The sequence below is a fragment of the Erinaceus europaeus genome, chromosome 8 (assembly GCF_950295315.1).
Source record: "Erinaceus europaeus chromosome 8, mEriEur2.1, whole genome shotgun sequence".
Taxonomy (NCBI): Eukaryota; Metazoa; Chordata; class Mammalia; order Eulipotyphla; family Erinaceidae; genus Erinaceus; species Erinaceus europaeus.
This window is the reverse complement of record NC_080169.1, coordinates 66,105,006-66,126,832: the sequence shown is the minus strand read 5'-3', so window position 1 is coordinate 66,126,832 and position 21,827 is coordinate 66,105,006. Positions and strand designations below refer to the sequence as shown.

Below are 21,827 nucleotides of genomic sequence, written 5' to 3'. Positions count from 1 at the left end.
ATATTTTTTTAAAAAAAGGAATAGTGACCAAATTCTCAAGGTAAATGGAGTTATTTTTTAGGTACCTTCCCTGTGGTGCATGGAGCTGGGAGCGTGCGGAGGGAGAGGGGCACCCGTGGAGCTGTGATCTTTCTTTTTCCTAGACTTCCTTCACCTATATGAAAAATCTTGACTCAGTATCAATGAACCAGGACATTTATGAGATCCCCTGGTCTATCGAATAAAAAAAAAAGAAAAGGAAGAAAAGGAAATTCTGGAGGTCGTATTTTTTTTGTAATTTTTTTTATTTAAGAAAGGATTAATTAACAAAACCATAGGGTAGGAGGGGTACAACTCCACACAATTCCCACCACCCAATCTCCATATCCCACCCCCTCCCCTGATAGCTTTCCCATTCTCTATCCCTCTGGGAGCATGGACCCAGGTTCATTGAGGGTTGCAGAAGGCAGAAGGTCTGGCTTCTGTAATTGCTTCCCCGCTAAACATGGGCGTTGACTGGTTGGTCCATACTCCCAGTCTGCCTCTCTCTTTCCCTAGTAGGGTGTGTCTCTGGAGAAGCTGAGCTCCAGGACATATTGGTGGGGTCTTCAATCCAGGGAAGCCTGGCTAGCATCCTGATGGCATCTCGAACCTGGTGATTGAAAAGAGAGTTAACATACAAAGCCAAACAAATTGTTGAGCAATCATGGACCCAAAGCTTGGACTAGTGCAGATGAAGTGTTGGGGGGTACTCACTGCAAACTCTAGTGTACTTCTGCTTTCAGGTATATATTTTGCAGTAGTTTATGGATACATGTGAACATATGCTCTCTCTCACAGAAACGTGTATATCTAGGTTTTGGGACTTTGTTAGAAAGTGAACCACCTGAGATGAAATTAGAGTGTACTATAAAAGAAAAGGTCTCACCCGAGTAATGAAGCTGAAGGGTTGGCATTCCACACGTGAAGACAATGGATAGTTACTGTTATCATCACATTATTTGGTAATTGGGTTAACTTTGAAAAGTCCTTTTGTTATGGTTTGCTGTACAGTACCCAGTATCTTGTATATAGCTGTGCTATTGGATGCTTCTAATCTATTTGGTCTAGGCTTTTGAGAGAATCCACATATCAAATACACAGCCTATATATTAAAAAGATTCAGTTTGTGTTTTGAAAAACTTTGAGACATACAATTGATTTTCCCCCTCTCATATTAATTAACTAGTAATTTATATGTCTACATTTTGCTAGGAGTATACATAAAAACCATTCCCACCACCAAAAGACTGTGACCCATCCCTCCCACCCACTCCCACCCCAAACTAGCCCAGGAAGCTGCATGTCTACCCCTCACCACAGGGCTTTTACTTTGGTGCCCTACTTACAATTTGGTCAGGTCCTGCTTTTAGTTTCCCTTTCAGATCTGCTTACTCAACTACTGTTGATGAGTGGGATCATCCCATACTCATCTTTATCTTTCTGACTTAGCTCACGTAACATAATTCCTTCTAGTTCTGTCCAAGATGGGTCAGAGAAGGTGGGTTCATTGTTCTTGATAGCTGCATAGTATTCCATTGTGTATATATACCACAGCTTTCTCAGCCACTCATCTGTTGTTGGGCACCTGGGTTGCTTCCAGGTTTTATCTATTATGAATTGTGCTGCTATGAACATAGGAGTACACACCTCTTTTTAGTTGGGTGTTATGGATTCCTTGGGGTATAACCCCAGGAGAGGAATTACTGGATCATATGGAAGGTCCATGTATAGCCTTGTGAGAGTTTTCCAGACTGCTCTCCACAGAGGCTGTACCAATTTACACTCCCCCCAGCAAGGTAAAAGGGTTCCTCTGTCCCCACATCCTCTCCAGCATTTGTTGCTACTGTTCTTTTTGATGTATGCCATTCTTACAGGAGTAAGGTGGTATCTTAGTGTTGTCTTAATTTGCATTTCTCTGACAATCAGTGACCTAGAGCAGTTTTTCATATGTTTGTTAGCCTTTTGGATCTCCTCTGTGGTGAATGTTTTGTTCATATCCTCTGCCCATTTTTGGATGGGGTCATTTGCTTTTTTGGTGCTAAGTTTGCTGAGCTCTTTATATATTTTGTTGATTAGTTTCTTGTCTGATGTCTGGCATGTGAATATCTTCTCCCATTCTGTGAGGGGTCTCTCTGTTTGTTTAATAGTTTCTTTGGATGTGCAGAAGCTTTTCAAATTGATGTAGTCCCATTGGTTTGTTTCTGCTTTAGTCTTCCTTGCAATTGGGTTTGATTCATCAAAGATGTCCTTGAGGTATAGGTGGGAAAGTGTTTTACCAATGTTTTCCTCTAAGTATTTGATTGTTTCTGGTTTGACATCTAGGTCTTTTATCCATTTGGAGTTGATTTTTGTTTCTGGTGAGATAAAGTGGTTCAATTTCATTCTTCTGCATGTTACAACCCAGTTTTCCCAGCACCATTTATTGAAGAGAGCCTCCTTCTTCCATCTAATGCTTTGGGCCCCCTATCAAAGATTAGATGTCCATAGGTGTGGGGATTTATTTCTGGGCTTTCAATTCTGTTCCACTGGTCTGTGTGCCTATTTTTGCTCCAGTACCATGCTGTTTTGATGATGATGGCTTTATAATATAGTTTAAGGTCTGGGAGTGTGATGCCTCCGTTTCTGTTTCTTTTGCTCAAGATGGTTTTGGCAATTCTAGGTGTTTTCAGGTTCCAGATAAATGATTTTAGTGTTTGTTCTATTCTCTTAAAGAAGCTTGGTGGAACTTTGATGGGTATTGCATTAAATTTGTATATGGCTCTGGGGAGAATATTCATTTTGATGATATTTATTCTTCCAATCCATGAGCATGGGATATCTTTCCATTTCTTGGTATCAGTTTCTATTTCCTTGAGTAGCGACTCATAGTTTTCAGCATACAAGTCTTTCACTTCTTTGGTCAACTTTATTCCTAGGTATTTGATTGATTTTGCTGAAACAGTAAATGGGAGTGATTTCTGGATGTCTTCTTCTTCTGATTTAGTGTTTGCATAAAGAAATGCCACTGATTTTTGTACATTGATTTTGTAGCCTGATACCTTGCTATATTGCCTAATAACTTCCAGTAATTTTCTACTGGATTCTTTAGGTCTTTCTATGTATACTATCATATCATCTGCAAATAGTGAGAGCTTGACTTCTTCCCTTCCAATCTGTATTCCTTTGATTCCTTTCTCTTGCCTGATTGCTATGGCAAGAACTTCCAATACTATGTTGAAGAGTAACGATGAGAGTGGACAGCCCTGTCTAGTCCCCGATCTGAGGGGGAATGCTTTAATCTTCTGTCCATTGAGTATGATGTTGGCTGTAGGTTTGCTGTATATAAACTCCACTATCTTGAGGAATTTCCCATCTATTCCCATTTTTTGTAGAGTTTTGAGCATGAATGGTTGTTGGATTTAGTCAAAGGCTTTCTCTGCATCTATTGAGATAATCGTGTGGTTTTTGGCTTTGCTTTTATTGATGTGGTGAATGACATTGATTAACTTATGGATGTTGAACCAAGCTTGCATTCCTGGGATGAATCCCACTTGGTCATGATGAACAATCTTTTTGATATGTTGCTGTATCCGGTTGGCCAAGATCTTGTTTAATATTTTGGCACCTATGTTCATCAGAGATATTGGTCTGTAGTTTTCCTCTTTTGTTGTGTCCCTATCAGCTTTTGGTATCAGGGTGATGTTGGCTTCATAGAAGGTGGAAGGGCGTATTCCTGTTTCTTCAATCTTATGGAAAAGCTTCAGAAGTATGGGTACTACCTGTTTCCTGAAAGTTTTGCAGAATTCGTTTGTGAAGCCATCTGGTCCAGGACTTTTGTTGTTGGGAAGAATCTTATCCTTACTCCTTTTCATTGTGACTGTGATGTATCTTGGTGTCTTCAGGTCTGGGTTGATTATGTCTGGGACTCTGAGCCTCTTGAATCTTGATGTCCTTTCTGTTATTCAGGTCTGGGAAGTTTTCTTATATTATTTCCTCTAGAATGTTTGCTTCTCCTTCCTCTCTTTCTGCCTCTGGCAGGCCAATTATAAGAATGTTACTTCTTTTGAGATCATTCCATACGTCTCTGTTGTTGTTTTCAGTGTCTCTCACTCTCTATTTGAGCTCTTTCACCTCTTTCTTAGTTTTCTCTAACTCATCCTCTGTCTGACTAATTCTGTTTTCTGCTTCTGTTGGTCTGCTTTCCCTTCCCTCAGCTTCTTTCCTCAGTTCAGCTATTTCAGCTTTCTGTTCTCTAATTGCCTCAAGATTATCAGTATTTTTCCCTGGGGGTTTCAACTGCCATTCCTTTCCTCCAATGCTGTTTTCATTTCTGTGGTTAATAAGTTTATTATTGCTTGCATACTTTTCTTATCTATGGTTACTTCTGGCTGATTTGTAGTTTCTTCTGGGCTCTTGTCTTCATTCATTGTAGTAGCAGTTTTATTTGTTTTTGATCTACCCATTTTTTTGATTTATGTGTTCCCTTTTTTTTATGCTCTGTTGTTCCTCAGTTGTTGTGTCTTGAGTACAAGTAACACTGTACTAAATACCTTTATGACAATTGCACTCACCAACATCAGGAATTACAGTAGCAACTGAAGCAAATATTGAAGTAGTTTAATCGTTACCAGTTAGCCAAACAATTTCTCCAATCCGTGAAAAAATAGTAACCAAATCCCAGTGAAGAGAAAAGAAAGAAACGATAGCAAGAATAGACAGTTATGCAAATCTACTATCCACTGTATATTCTAGGGGTAACTAGAGGGGAAAGGGAACTAGAGCAAAGATACACACATAGAGAGTCCACTCTGAGTCAGATTTCTTCCCCAAAATAATTCACAAATTCAGAAAGGCATGGAAGAAGGAAGAAGTGTATGACATGATAAAAAAAAAAAAAAAAGAGGCAAGAGAGAGAAAAGGGAAAAGATAAGAAAAAGAGCTGTAATTAAAGAGCAGTGAAAGGAAATTCCCAAATGTGTGTCAGTGAATTCAACAAAGCACACTGTTTGTTGTTGTGGGGGCTGGGGGCTGTGACTTTGGAAGCTGTAGGATTAAGGAAGAAAGGATGACAATAATGAGAAAAAGAAAAAAAAATAAACAAAGAGAGAAAAAGAAAAAGATAAGAAAAAGAACAGTCATAAAAGGGCAGTGAAAGGAAAGGGTTTTTTTAATGTATTTATTTTTAATTATTTAATTAGCTATGCAGGGTGAGGTGGGGGGGTTGGCTACTTAGAAAGAAAAAAGGCCAGAGGTTTTAGAAGGGTATAGACTTAGAATTAATGATACTCCCTGGTGGGACAGGAATTTGGTAAAGAAAAGGAGCTCCTAGCAGGAGATTCTGCTAGGAGCTGGTCCCCAGGGGCTGGTTATGGGGGAGGGGGCAGGGAAGGAGGTATGCTTAGAAATTAAAAGGAAGAAAAAAATTTTTTTTCCTCTTTTTTCCTACTCTAATTCTTAACCCAAATTAAGTTATAGTCACCTCCTTGGTGTCACCACTAGGACCCCTTATTGGCTGGCCTACTAAAGGCAGAAAATACTACCGTTTCCAGAAGATGTGGTCAGAGCTCAAGCCATTAGCAGCTTCTCAGTCCGCCATCTTCCGGGAATCTCTGGAGGTCGTATTTTTAACCAAACACATGGATTCAGAGTTGTCAAGATTCAAATTTTAGTATTTCCAGATGGAAATTGCATTAACTTTGGTCATTTACTCAGTATCTCTATGTTTTGTTTTGTTTCCCCTGCATGAAAGATTTGAGAATGGTCCTTAGATTGTAAGAACATTATTCTGGAAAAGAAATGTTAATGAGTGTGACATGTTTAGAAGGTTACCTGGCATAGTAAACATTTGATAAACATTGAAAAAATTATTCCTCATCACATATTTTTATAATAAACTTTCTTTTTAAAGTAACACAATAATGAAAATGAGAACCTGCATAACTTGAATTTTGTGTGTTAAAGAAAGAAGATATCTAAACTCTACAAATCTTTAAAAATTTGGGAAATCCTTGTTTAGCATTAAACAAAAACAGACTGCAGAAAATGTAATTATGCTTATTTTTAACTTTGAAATAATGTTCCTTCAAATAGCTTTTATATCTCTGTGCACACTTGATTTAACATTTACCACTGTAAAGTCTATTCTGTACTATAAACTATGCTTTGCATCTTAGCTTTACTAAGAATAAAAGCATTAAAAAAGTTAATTAAAAATTAGTGAGATGTTAAATTATTCTTTGATTTGTTTTCAGTTTAATCAAAATGTTATGTGTCATTTATTTATGCTTTAGCATCATGAGGTGTTGAAATTTTTTTTTAATGTCCTGGTTTTCTTGGACACCACAAAACCATGAAACTGCAATAGTTTAAGTATGAAAGCATTAGTATTTCCAGTTTGATTTGGCATGAATACTTTTCTTTGGCAAACCTTCTGCTTCAAAGGCACACATGCCTATTTTTGTTATTTTATGGCTTTGAACCTCTACAATGGTAGTAGAGAGTAGATAAATATATCAATAATTCAAAATGCCTTTCTGAGAGATAGTAAGAAAAGGTGACAAAAAAGACTGACCACATGAAGGATTTTTCGAACGATATACTAGTAGGAGGGGAAAAAAAGTCAACTGTGCTAAACAAAATACCCATATTAGGTACAGTTCATACTTGGAAAAACAAAAAGTCTTTTATATTTATTTTTTCTCAAATTGCCTTGGTATTAATCATAGCTATTTGGTTCTCTCTTTCTGGAACTTATTGTTAAAGTTCTCTTTAAATAAAAAAAAATTATAAAGTCTTGCAAGTTTCTTCAGTTCATTGTTGCAAATACACGTTTTTCAACTTTCCTATATTGTTCCACTTACAATTACACAAGGAATTATTTTACCCTATTTGGGGGAGGAAGTGTCTAGTTCCCTTGTACTCTTTCATCATACTAATTCAATAAAAATATTGGGAAGATGGTATTACTCTATAATAATTGGAAAATCATTGTTACCAAAGTATTCAAAGGAGGTATAATGAATGTGATTAATAAGAAGGCTTAAACTTCTCAGAAATTGAATAGCATAGCTAAATTCTGGTAGTGAATGAAGAAGGACTAGGTGCAAAAAATATTATGGAAAAGAGACCTCAAATTATTCAGAACGCTGTAAAAAAGCTAGTAAGTCTAGATTTAAGTTTGATTGACAGGTAGGTTAGAATTGTGATATTACTATGGAGATGAAAGTACAGATTATTTCAAACAAAATTTAAAGTCCATGCTATATATTTTTGAAAATTTTTGAGCACTCTTCTAAACTTAGTATTATTTAAGTTATTTTAATTTCCACAGAAACAGTAAGGTAATCATATTTTTTTATTCCATTGTACAGCAGGGAGAAATCGATAACATGAAAGTAATTAAATAACTTGCTCGAAATTTCATAGTAAATAGGAAACCTGTTGACTTAAATTACTCCAGGTATCATTTGCTTAATCAGAATTGCATGGCCTCAGTAGATGATCTATTTAGTGATGCTAAGAAACTGGCATTACTGTGGGTCTACTTTAATAAAAACCACTTTATAAATGACAAAAAAAAACTACTAAGTGTTTTCAAGGAGAGAGAGGAAGAAGAAAAAGAAGAAGAAAAAAAGGAGAAGGAGATGATAGAGGGATGAGGAGAAAATGTAGTCACTTTACATTAAAAATACTCTGGTAACAGGGCAGTAGGCTAAAAGAAGATCAACACATCACGGTTTTCTATGGGGGTTATAAGAAGAAGAAGATGGTGAGTTAGGTTTGAATGATGGCAAGGGTCGTGCTGGAAGGTGGATAGACTTGAGAGTCTCTCAAGATTTAGTATGCAAAATGGTTGGCAATTGGTTTGATATGACTGATGTAAGCATAGGAAAGATTCCTAAGTCACTGTCACAAGCAATTTTGATTAGGTAATTGAAACTACAGGTCCTTAACCTAAAAAACATAAATATACAAAACCATGTATACACATATGAATATTGTTTCTAAACATCTTACCATTTAAGTATTTGGGAATCTAAAAATTTCAGTCTGTTTTATCTATTATTCTTACTCTAGATTATATAGCTATTATAGACTTCTTTTTTTCTACTTTAATCAGGGGAGGAAGGAGTAATTGTTTATAATAAAGTTGTTGACACATAGGGACAACCTGTAGTCACTCCTTAGTAAGCATCTACAAGACACTTTCTCATCTCAATTTTGGTACTTTTCTACCATTACACACCAAAAGTCCAAAGCTCCTCCATCCCACCCCTTTCCCTCCTTCCTCAGAATCCTTTGCTTTGGTGCAATACACCACACCTGGTCCAAGTTTCACCTTATGAGTGAGATCATTTGGCATACATCCTTGTCTTTCAAGCTTATCTCACTCAACATGATACTTTCAAATTGTGTGAACTAATGGGCAAAGGAGATGAATTCATCATTTTTAACAGCTGAGTAGTACTCCATTAAGTATATATACCAAACTTTCTTAGACACTCATCTGTCGTTGGACACCTGAGTTGCTTCCAAGTTTGAACTATTACAAATTGTGCTACCATGAATAGAAGTGTGCACAGGTCTCTTTGGATAAGTATATTTGTTTCCTCTGGATAAATTCCCAGAAAAGGAATTGCCGGATCATAAGGTAGGTCCATTCGTAGACTCCTGATGAGTCTACAGACTGTTTTCCACAAGAGTTGAACCAATTTTCACTCCCCACCAGCAATGTAAGAGTGCTCCTTTTCCCCCACAGCCTCTCCAGTAATTGGTGTTTCTCTTTTCTAATGTATGACATTCTTACAGGTGTAAAGTGTTATCTAATTATTAACTATTATTTGTATATCCCTGATCATCAGTGACTTTGAGATGCACTGGATGGACCTTCTCGTGGTGCATCCCGTGAGTACCCATTCATTGGGGAAACTGACGATCCTTCCTAGCCGACTGAATCCACATGGATCCCAGTCACTTTCAAAGCCAGCAACAAGCAGCTCCTGACACCTTTCAACCTGATGCTGTTGACTGGCTACGGAAGAAGGGCAAACGCTAGAAGAAGAAGTGACTTTGAGCACTTTTTCATGTCTTCTGGCCCTTTGGAGCTCTCCAGTGGAGGAAATTCTTTCCATGTCCTCCACCAAGTTTTCAATGGGTAGCTTGTTTTTTATTGAGTTTAATAAGTTCTTTATATATTATATTTTGGTATATATATTTGTATATTTGTCCCTGTGTCTGATGTATGGTATGTAAAGATTTTCTCTGGTTCTATGGAGAATCTCCCTATTTTGGTGGTAATCACTTTATCTGGAAAGAAGATGCTCAGTTTAATGTAATCCCAATTGGTTTATTCTTGTTTTTGTTGTCCTTACAGTTGGTCTCTACAGTTGACACAGTGGGTTAAGCACACATGGTACGAAGTGAAAGGATTCCAGTTTGAACCCCGGGCTCTCGATCTTCGGGGGCAGGGGTCGATTCACAGGCAGTGAAGCAGGTCTGCAGGTGTCTTTCTCTCCCCCTTTCTGTCTTCCTCTCCTCTCTCTATTTCTCTCTGTCCTATCCAGCAACAATGATAGCAATAACAATAACAATGACGATAAACAACGGCAACAAAAGGGGAGAAAAGTAAAAATAAATAAATAAATAAAAGTTTAAATTAAAAAAAGGAGTTCTGCCAATGGAAGCATGTTGAGCCCATATTATAGTTTTCTTAAGATGACAGTGCAGCCAAGTTTTAATGTTAAAAATATATAATTAATGTTTCACATGGTGAAAGCACAATTGAAAGTGAAATGATGTCTAAAGATATTTTCAATGGGAGAAAACACCTAGGATGGAGAGAGTAGGCCCATATGAACATTCTATATTTGAACTAGCAAGCAAAAGTTAGTCAGATACCATGATTCTGGTTGTATAAGTGCTATGGCAGACATTATTAAAACACATAACCAGATTTTCATAGTTTTTTTTATAAGTATTCTTATGGATAACATATATTTAGCCTTTTATTATAAATCTATAGTCACTTTACAAAATTCCAGTTTCTTAAAATCTCTTCTTAATCTCTTCTGAGGTAGTTGTTCTATTTCACTGAACTATAAATTCTTTTTTGCAGCAATTCAATATTAATTTATAAAATTACATGTCAACAAGGTTATAATCCCATACTTTTCCCACTGACAGAGTTCTGAATCCCAATTCCCTCCACTGCAAACCACCACAGTTCTCCCAAGGTTGCAAACATGAGTTAACTGTCATCTCTACAACTATCCATCTACATTTGTATATAATTTCCCTCTTTTTCTTCCAGGTCCAATCCTTTCTTGTCCTTCAAGACACACAAAACCTATTACTATATTCAAATATCTCTTCCTTTTTCATCCTCTCTCTCTGAGACCTATTGGAGCTTAAGTTCCATTGTTTTCCTTATAGTTAGTTGCTGGGGCTCACATGGGGTGACTCCAGCCAGGAAGGTAAGCTTACTGAGACTACATCACTAGCTCAAGAGACTACATGATAAAGAAAGAGACTCGGGGAGGATTCTGACAGAAACACTCTCAATTTATTCAGGGGTGGGCTTGGGTATATATAGAGAAAGTGAAACAAAGAACATTTTTCAAATACATCAGAAATTACAGGTTTCTTAAAGGTCAGCTTGCCCCTATGGTAGGGGGCTGGTATGACAAGAATTGATGCGATACATAAACGTCAAGACAATTATTCTCCATGATGTAAATAGGTTAATTATCTAAAGGCATTTGAGAGAAGCATAGGGGTTAAACCAGTAGGGTGAGATAGAGAGAAAATAAATAAGGCTTGATGTAAATCATAGATATCAAAGTGCATAAGGAAATAGTGTTTTGAGGCTTCACTGTCTGGTGTTGGGGCATAAGGTAGAGTGTGTTTCTCCTTTGTGAATGAACCTTAAAGCAGGCATCCATGTGGCCTGCCAGCAGGGAGAAACTAAGTGCAAGAGGTCTGTAGGTTTTCTGTGAGCCTGGGAGGCTAACAAGGCAAGCTTAGTCTGGGAGACCTTTTCCTCTTGGCTCATCATTATGACTAGAGAGACTAACAAGTGGGGTGTCTTTCCAGACCTCCATCCAAGGATGGGAGAGCTCCCCTAAGCTCTACCAAGCTTTCACATAGTTAGTCTTGATGATATATTTTTTTCTTTTTTTAAATTTTTATTATTATTTTTTAGAGAGATACAGAGAGAGAGACACACAGAGAAACACCAGAGCACTGCTCAGCTCTGGCTTATGGTGGTGTGGGGGATTGGACCTGGGACTTAGGAGCCTCAGGCATCAGAGTCTGTTTGCATAACCATTATGCTGTCACCCCCACCCTTGATGATATTTTTAAACCTTACATTGAAAAGAGTTCTGCCAACAGAAACATGTTGACCCCATATTAGAGTCTTCTTGTCTCCTTGTCATCTTCCTCTTATCACTTCTCCCCCACTGGGAGTATGGAACAGAGTTGTTTTTGAGGTGCGGAAGGCAAAGAGTTCTGGCTTCTGTTATTGCTTCTCCGTTGGATTTGTGCGTTGGCCAGTTGATCCATACCCCCAGCCTATTTCTTTTTTTTCCTAATGGGGTAGGATTCTGGAGAGGTAAGGTTCCAAGACACATTGATGAGGTCATCTGCCCAGAGAAGTCAGAATGGATTCATAATAGCATCTGCAACTTGATATCTGGAGGGTGGCAGGGCATAAAGTGAGACAAAATGGTTAATGATCTTACGGTGGAAGAAAGCTCAGAAGCCCATTTAAGGCATGTTTCTATGACTATGAGAGTTTTTTTTTTTTTTAGTTTGATAGCATGGAGTTATATTAAAAAAAAAAAAACTTTGTCTGAGAAAATGGTGTCAGAGTAGAGGAAATGGCTAGAGAGTTAGATTTAGGGAAGAGAGTAGCTCCCATTCTTGAAAATACGGTGGATAGAATTAGCGATTTGCATCCACCCACCTTATCTAGGGCATATACATATTTATCACCAGGGCTTGTGTAAACTCTATGGCTGTGCTCATTTCAGGAACTATCTTCCTTGAGTGTCAGGATAGATTGGGGCAACCCTTACCATAGCTACTACAATATGGTGAGGGCAAGGTACTAAGGGAGCGCACAAGAGAGCTTGTGATGACACTAAACTATAAAATCTGTGTGACTTGGATAGTTTTGTTGATTTCCATATTTTTAGTATTTTTAATAGTATTTATCCCATAATAGTGTTTTGTTAATGATTCATTTCAGGCTTGGAGCTGGACAGTGGTAGAATATACATGTTACCATGCATTAGGGCCCAGGTTAGAATCCCAGTTCCCCACTTATAAGGGGGATGCTACAGGAGCAGTGGAGCAGCACTGCAGATATCTCTCTTTCTCTCTCTTTCCCACTCTAGCTCTCTCCTCCTCTCTGTCTCTAAGACAAGAAAAAAGAAAGAAAGGCAAAGCCACAAGGAGCAGTGGAGTCATAGTGCAGACACTAAGTCCCCAATGACAACCCTGATAACAAAAAGAAAAGAAGAAGAAGGATGAAAGAAAGATTTATTGATTGAGGGGTCAACAAGATAGTTCACCTGGGAGGATACCAACTTTTCTATGTGCACAACCCATGTTAAAACCTCCAGTATACCCTTGGAATTACTATAACATTGACGGAAGTGTTGATCTATCTACCCTTTCTGTTTCTATCAGATAATGTTGATCCAGATTCCTGAATTCCCCATGACAACAACAAAAAGTACTTTCTTGCCTTCTTTGTCTTGCATTATAGTTAGCAAAAAATATAATTTTTATCATTCACATCTTAACCATATACTCTAGAAGAAACCACAGGATAAGGAATGAAGAAATATAATTCTGTTTTATCCTCCTAGCTGTGATAGAGTATTATTATTATTATTTATTTTTCTATATTACATAATTTCATGTGGAAAGGGGTTTGAATCCACACCATTCCCACCGCCAGACTTCTGAATCTTCACTCTCCCCACTGCAATCCACCACAGTTCCCCTAAAGTTTTAGACATGGGCCAACCATCTTCTCTACAACTGTCTGTCCACATTTATACATAGTTGCCCCTTATTTTTGTGATTCAATCCTCTTTCCCTCTAAGCCACTCATGACATCATAACTACCTCCATATGTCCTTATCCTTTTCTTTCTCTCTCTCTGAATGCTGATGGAGCTGGAGTTCAGAGTGTTCTTATCTTCATCCTATCACTTCTCCTCCACTGGGAATATGGATCAAGGTTGTTTATGGGCAGCAGAAGGTAAGAGTTTTGGCTTCTGTAGCTGCTTATCCACTAAACATGGGCGTTGACAGGTCGACCTATACCCCCTGTCTGTTTCTATCTTTCCCTAGTGAACCAGAGCTCTGGTGATGCAAGGGTCTAGTACACATTGGTGAGGTCATCTGTCCAGAGAAGTTGGGATGGAGTCGTGGTAGCATCTGCAGCCTGGTGTCTGGAAGATGACATGACCTAAGTTGAGACAAGATGGTTAATGGGGAGTTGGGTGGTAGCACTGTGGGTTAAGCACAAGTAGTGTGAAGCACAGGCTGGCTTAAGGATACTGGTTCCAGTTCCAGGTTTCCTACCTGCAAAGGAGTCACTTCACAGGTGGTGAAGCAGGTCTACAGGTGTCTATCTTTCTCTCCCCCTCTCTGTCTTCCCCTTTTCTCTTGATTTCTCTCTATCCTATCTAACAACGATGACATCAGTAATGACAAAAAAAACTACAACAATAAAAAACAAGGGCAACAAAAGAGAAAATAAAATAAATAAATATATTTAAAAAGATGGTTAATGAACAGGAGCCAGAAAGTAGGGTCAGAGCAGATGAGATTAGGGTAGAAGAAAGCTAGGAGAAGCATTTTGGGCACGTTCGTGTGGGCATACAACTATAGTAGTTTTGCTTGAGTTTGGTAGCTAGCCTGAGGTTGGATGAGAATATTGTCTGAGACAATGGTGTCTGTCGTATACTTTACATTGGTTTGTTCTAGCCCTCCCCCGCCAAGAGAATTGGATCAGTCCAGTTAATTTCGCGGCCCACTTGGCCCCGCCCCGAAGGAAACCCGCCAGAGTTCGAGAGTGACAGAGTTAGAGAGTTCCAGAGTTCGAAGGGTCCCTGAGTTCCAGAGTGAGAGAGAGTGCTTGCGCCGCCGCAAAGAGACAGCCGAGTTCTGTTTGGTGATTAGTTTGTCTTAGTTTATGAATCGTTGTTCCTGAATAAAGAAATACAGCTTCCCTGCCCAGCTGTTGTCTCCGCGTCTCTGTTACCCGCCCAAGAAGCTAGCCAGGCCCGGCAAGAGCCTACAAATTTTAACAACAGGTGTCAGAGTGGAGAACAGGGCTAGAAAGTTGGATTAGGGAAGGGAGTAGCTCCTATTCTTATAAAAAAAAATTGTGGGTATTTGGGTGGTAGCGCAGCAGGTTAAGCACATAGCACAGTGACTGGAGTAAGGATCCTGGTTCGAGCCCCCAGCTCTCCACCTGCAGGGGAGTCGCTTCACAAGCACCCGTGCTTTTGATTTGGGGTAGGCTTTTGATTACCATTTCAATTTCTTTTCTAGTGATTGGCCTGCTAAGTTTATCTACTTCCTCTTGTGTCAAGGTTGGTAGTGGGTATGACTCTAGGAATGCGTTCATTTCTTCTAAGTTGTTAAATTTGGTTCCATACAGGTCCATAACATTCTTGCATAATCTTTTGAATCTCTACCTCATCTGTTGTAATATCTCCTCTTTCATTTTGAGTGACTTTTACCATGGCATTCTCTCTTTTTCTCTTGGTGAGTGTAGCTAGTGGTTTATCTATTTTATTTATCCTCTCAAAGAACCAGCTCTTGGTTTCATTAATCTTCCTAATGATCTTCTTGTTTTCTATTTCATTGATTTCTGCTCTGATTTTGACTATTTCCTCTCTCCTGATGACTGTTGGTTCTTTTTGTTGCTCTACTTCTACTTGATCGAGGTGGGTTGTTAGATGGTTTACTAGTGATTTCTCCTGTTTATTAATGTGGGCTTGTATTGCTATAAACTTCCCTCTCAGCATTGCTTTTGTTGCATCCCCTAGGGTCTGGTGACTGTATCAAGGTAATTCATAATTTATTTTTTGATCTCTTCAATGACCCATTTATTGTTCAGCAGCATATTGTTTAGTCTCTAGGCTTTGGGGAGAATTATTTTCCTTTTTTTGGTTGATTTCTAGTTTCATGCCTTTGTGGTCTGAGAGGATACATTTTATTATTTTAATATTTACATACCTGTTTAGACTGTCTTTGTGGCCCAGCATATGGTCAATCCTTGTAAATATTCCATATGTACTTGAGAAGAATGTGTCTCTATTACTTTTGGGATGGAACATTCTGTATATATTTATTAGGTCCATTTCATTTATGGTTTTAAGTTCACTATTTCACTATTGACTTTTTTTTTTTGTCCAGATGTTGTCTTTTGCTGTGAGTGGTGTGTTGAAATCTCCTACTATTATTGTGTTGCTATCAATGTCTCCCTTGAATTCAGTGTTTGTTTTATATATTTGGGTACTCCTAAGTTGGGAGCATATATATTAATGATATTTATAGCTTCTTGTTGGATTGATCCTTTAACTGTTATATAATGTCCTTCTCTATATTTGATTACTTTATTCAATGGAAAGTCTATTTTATCAGAGAATAATATAGCTATACTTGCCCCTTTTTTGTGAGTTATTAACTTGGAATATCTTGATCCAACCTCTTATATTCAGTTTCAGTTTGTCTTTTCTTTGTATGTGTGTTCCCTGAAGACATATAATGGATGGATCCTGTTCTCTAATACATTTAGCTACTCTGAGTCTTTTGACAGGTGAATTTAGGCCATTAACACTTAAGGATATTGATATATGTGGTTTACTTATATACATTCTGATTTTTGTTTTGAGTTTATTCTAAATTGTTGAGTTTTTGCCCATTTTTTTCTATCTAACCTGTTGTGTGGATGAGTTTCTGTAGTGAATTCCTCACTGATTTTTCTTGTGTTCTCTGCAAATATCTATTCCCTGTTTTGTTCTGTGGTTACCATGTATGTAATAACTAGTATTGTGTATCTAGAAAAATATTTTTTAAGTTGACCTTGATTAACAAGCATGTGATAGGGTTTCTTTGTCTTTAAATTCCCTCCCCTATCTGCTTGTTGTTCTTTCTTATTTTATGGTTTTTTGTTTGTTTGTTTGTTTGTGGTCTACTGCTGTTCACCTCATGAGAATGTTTGCTCCTTTGATTCCACTTTTCCTGTAAGACTCCATTCAGTAGTTCTTGTAAGGTGGGGTTGATTGTGGCAAATTCTTTTAGTTTTTGAATATTTGGGAATTCCTTTATTTCTCCCTCATACTTGAAGGATAATTTTGCAGGATACAAAATTCATGGCTGAAATTCCCTCTCCTTTAGTGCCTTGAATATGTCATTGCATTCTCTCCTTGCCTTTAGGGTTGTGAAGAGAAATCTGATGAGTGTCTGATATTTCTCACTTTGTATGTAACTTCTTTCCTTTCCCTAGCAGCCTGCAAAAATTTTGCCTTTGTCATTGAGTTTTGATAATTTTACAAAAATGTGCCTTAGTGTTGGTTGTTTTGGATTTGTGAACCTGGGTGATCGATCTGCCTCCAAAATAGGTATGTTCTGAGGACTGCCTAGGTGAGCCACATTTTCATTTAAAATTTCTCTGAAGATTACTTCTGGACCTTTGACCCAGTCTGCTTCTTCAGATATCCCTATAACTCATATATTCGACCTTTTTATGGAGTCTGCAATTTCACAGAGAATAGCTTCATTCTTTCTAAACCTTTCCTCTCCCTCATCTTTAAATAGAAATATTAGTTTAATTGTGTCTTCTAGATTGGAAATTCTTCATTCTGCATGTTTGAGTCTAGCTTCTAAACTTTCTACCCGAGGTTGAACTGCACTAAAGTCATCTTTCAGTCCTTGCAGTTCTGTTTGAAATTTTTCCTCCATGCTGCTTAACTGCTTAGTGAAGTCTGCTTTCAGTTCTTCTTTCATGGTTTGTGGCATCTTATCAAATTCCAAAGTAAGATGTTCTTTCAACTCTTGCTTATATTCTTGTATAGTTCTCATAAACTTTCTATAGTCTATCTCTTATAGACTCTCTGCATCTGGACTATCTTGGATTTCGTCTGATTTGTTTCTCTCTGTGTGATGTGGCATGCTGTGTAACTGTCTCTTTGCTTTCACATGTATGGTATTGGTTATTGTTGGCCAGCAGGTGGTGCTGTTGTGGTTTTTGCTTTCCACTTATTTGAATCTGTGGAGGTGGGTGGAGGGATGGGGTGTTTTGGGCTATCTTGTGGGCTGAGTTTTGTCTTTGTCTTAAACTCACACTTAGAAAAAAACAAAAGAGAACACACAAATAATAATAATAACAACAATAACAATAATAAAATCCCTGTGGCTATACAAGTTTTTGTTTTCTTTTTTCCCCTGAGCCTGAAATCTGATATGCAGGTAGATCCAAGTTATTGTCTAGGGAGAGGATGTCATGGCTGGAAAAAGGACCAGAAAACTGGCTTAGGGAAGAGAGTAGCTCCCAAATATGGGAAGGGTGTCTAAATATTGTGACTGTAAACCCCATCAATTCGATGTGATCTGGGGCCTATATTCAGCATAGGAACCTATGTGACCTCTGCAACTCTGTAGATCTGGGCTCATATTCTGTGGTCATGATCTTTCCAAGCTGCCCTAATATCAGGACCATTTACCTCAGGTGTAGCAAAGATTATGTTGTCCATCCTCCTTTGAGAGGATAGAATATTCTCTACTGTTATTGATCCAAGTTGAAGGCAAGGTCCTATGGGGGCCCACAAAGGGGCCTATTTTGTTGTTCCTGATAGAGATGACCAGTAACAATGGCAAAAGGGATTCATTTGAGGTCTAGGCCCATCATGTCTGTTTGGGAATCTCAGGACTCCCTGAATAGGGCCCCAGCTGATGGGGTGGCCTGATAGTGACTAAAGAGTCTTTGTTAGAGTATGCCAGTCTCTAGTATAGACACAGGCCTTTTGGAATATAACTAAAATATGCCTACTAGCTATCTATAAAATGGAGACACCCCCAACTCTTCATTTGCACTATTCCAGCCTTTAGTTTCATGATTAGTCAACAATTCGTTTGGCTTTATATGTCAACTCTCTTTTCAGCCACCAGGTTCCAGATGCTAGCATGATGCCAACCAGACAACCCCACCAATGAGTTCTGAAGCTCTGATTCCCCAGAACCCCACCCCACTAGGAAAAGAGAGAGACAGGCTGAGAGTATGGATCGACCTGTCAACGCCCATGTTCAGCAGGGAAGCAATTATAGAAGCCAGACCTTCCACCTTCTGCATCCCTCAATGACCTTGGGTCCATACTCCCAGAGGGTTAAAGAATAGGAAAGCTATCAAGGGAGGGGATGGGATATGGATTTCTTGTGGTGGAAATTATGTGGAGTTGTGCCCCTCTTATCCTATGGTTTTGTCAGTGTTTCCTTTTTTATAAATAAAATAAAATAATAAAAAAAAAACACAACCCTGAGTCAAAGATTGAGAGGTTTTAAGCTCCAATGTCTTTTCTTTTCTGTCTGCTAACTGCATTACTGTCCAAGATGGCTAGAGCAGTGTACACCCAGAGCTCATGTTTTGACCTATCATGTCTTCCAGCCCACTCCCATTTCCCCAACTGTGCGTACTGGCACCCACCTGTGGCTGTGGATTATTTTCAGCTGTAGATTATGTGTCCAGTTTGATCTCTTGTTGTGTATAATAGTTGTATCAGGGATATTGAAGGTCTGATTGCAACTACACCATAAACCATGCCTCCTGGAAGTTCCTGGTAGAATAATTTACAAGAGACCAATTACCCTGATGAGAATAAAAAGAATGATATAACTAGAAAAATAAAATTCATAAGGGAGCATTGAAGGAATAACTAAGTAGAACGCCAGGAACTAAGTTGTAGAGATTCCTATCATTAAGATTACACACATTAAGATAAACCCAAAATTCTTCACTGAATTTCAAGCCAAGATACTTGATATACATACCTACACTAGAGCTTCAGCACTTTCAAAGCAATAAAGCTGAAGACCACAAATTTGCCAAGGACTAAAATAAGGACCCAGATAAAACCTTAGTAAGAAGCAATGTACCTGAAAAACAACCTCAACTTTCTTCAGTAGAAATTTCTGAAATATTACATCATAGGAGGGAAGACAAACAGTATCACATTTCACTTCACCAGAGCTAAAATGTAGCTTCAAGTTATTTAATATGAATATACTCTTACTCAGCAAAATTTCAGGTTAACTAAGTCTGACATCGGAACAGAACTCAAGAAGAAACTTATATTCTTAGATAAAATTCATTATATCAAATCAATACTACAAAAATATGAGAAGCAATGATTCCAAAAAGAAAAAAATCAATATATTTTATATTGATTTATTTTTAATAGAGACAGAGAGAAATTGAGATGGAAGGAGTATATAAAGAGGGAAAGAAAGTGAGACAGAGAGAGATCAGACATAAGTATTAGGAAAAAAGTTGTTTAAGAATTTATATTTAAGGGAGTTGGGCAGCTGCTCAGTGGGTTAAGCGCACGTGGCACAAAGCACAAGGACCTGCCTAAGGATCCCTGTTGAGCCCCCCGACTCCCCGGGAGTCGCTACACAGGCGGTGAAGCAGGTCTGCAGGTGCCTCTCTTTCTCTCCCTCTCTCTGTCTTCTCCTCCTGTCTCCATTTCTCTCTGTCCTATCCAACAGCAACGGCATGAAAAACAATAAAACAACAAGGGCAACAAAAGGAATAAGTAAATAAATATCAAAAAAAGAATTTAGATTTAAAAGCATCTCAATTAAGGAAGTGACTTAGCATGTAGAATGTAGACTTTTGCTTGCATGAGATTCAAGCTCCATCTCCAGTACAACATGTTACAGAGGTGCTATGGCTTCTAGCCATAAATTAAACAAGTAATCTTTCTTAATATAAATCTAGACCATTTCACACAAATTTTAGAAGATTAAAAAATCCGATAGAAATTAGTAACACAAAAACTATAAACTAGAATTCACTAGATAGGTTAAGATTCAGATAAAATTTTCAGAAAGGCAATCAGCTTGATGTTTCATTAGTACAAAGTGTTGAAAATTAAGAACAGTAAGATTAAAGAGAGCAGATTAACATAAAAAATAAATATTTTGGGAGTCGGGTGGTGGCATAGTGGGTTAAGCGTATGCGGCGCAAAGTGCAAGGACCCATGTAAGGATCCCAGTTCGAGCCCCTGGCTCCCCACCTGCAGGGCGGTGGGGAGTGAAGCAGGTGAAGCAGGTCTGCAGGTGTCTTTCTCTCCCCCTTTCTGTCTTCCCGTCCTCTCTCCATTTCTCTCTGTCCTATCCACCAACAATGACATCAATAACCACAACAATGTTAAACAACAAGGGCAACAAAAGGGAAAAGAAATAAATAAAATTAAAATAATAAATAAATATTTTTGAAACACAATGAATAGTTCTGAGATATAGTGAACTGGAATTAGATAAAAGAGGAATGATAGAGGGTAAGAGAGCTAACACTTTTTAAGATAATGACTGAAAGGGGTTGAGCAGTGGTACACTCAGCTGTGTGCACAAATTGTCATGTGCAAGTATCCTGGCTCTCATTTGCAGGGGGGGACGTTTCACAAGTAGTGTAAGCAGTGCTACAGGTTTCTTTTCTTTTTAAAATTATTTTTATTATCTTTATTTATTTGATTGAGACTACAGAAATCAGCAAGGAGGGAAGTGACAGATAGATAGACAGACAGACAGACAGACACCTGCAGCCCTGCTTCACCACTTGCAAAGCTTTCCCCCTGCAGATGAGGACTGGGGGATCAAATCTTGAGTCCTTGCACGTTGTCACACATGCATTCAACTAGGTGTACCACCACCCAGATCCGGCTTCTATCTTTCTTTGCCTCTCTATCTCCCTTCTCCCTCTCAGTTTCTTTTTCCTATCAAGGTTTTTTAAATCTATACTTGAAAAAGTAACTGAGAAAAAAATATATATTTTTAAAATGTAAATCAAAATTAATAGGGTCAGATATTCTACATATATCCTATATGCTAGATACAAGAAAACTACAACTAACTGCACTCTTTCAAAACACTGTAATCCACAAATGAACAAGTGAACAAAAATCAAAGGCATTCGTACTCTTTACTGGGTCAGTAGTAAGAATGTTGGGGACTATGACTGAGATCAGGGTTTATATGACCAACACTTCAGCTAAGACTCCCTTAGAAGCTCACTCACTAGGTGTTGGACCAAGTGAGTACCTGAGTGAGTTGAGCCTGAATTCCTTGGGTTCCAGATTTAAGCCACCCTCTTGTGACATTGTACCAGGGGTTAGGTACATATTAAATGTAAAATGGGAACTTCCCAAAGACGTGACCTACCATATTAGAGACTATGCTGAAGAATTTTAAATTAGGTTACAATTCTATACATGTGCATGGTATCATCTTGCCACAGACCCCACCCCAGCATGCTCTGATTCCATGACAAGAACACCACTAGTGGTCAAGAGACCATCTTCTTGGTTTCCCACTCAGCCTGATCCACACAACCTTCATAAAGACACCCATCCCCTCCAATATGGTCTGACTGTGGACAGACACCCTCCTGCCTCCATCTTACATTGCTTACCTGCTCACTCTTTCAACAGCCATAAGCTACCTATCTAGAAACCCCAGGCTCCTCTGCAGCTGCTGAGTATCTGGAAAACTTGTAGATCCAGTCTACTTAAGTCCCTGCGGCCC

General features: G+C 38.4%; 1 pseudogene; it reads right to left on the bottom strand.

The window, feature by feature from the left end:
- The window catches only part of LOC132539723 (cadherin-related family member 3-like), a 208,172-nt pseudogene extending 186,956 nt beyond the window's left edge, over positions 1-21,216 (bottom strand).
- Between the last annotated feature and the right edge of the window lie 611 nt (positions 21,217-21,827).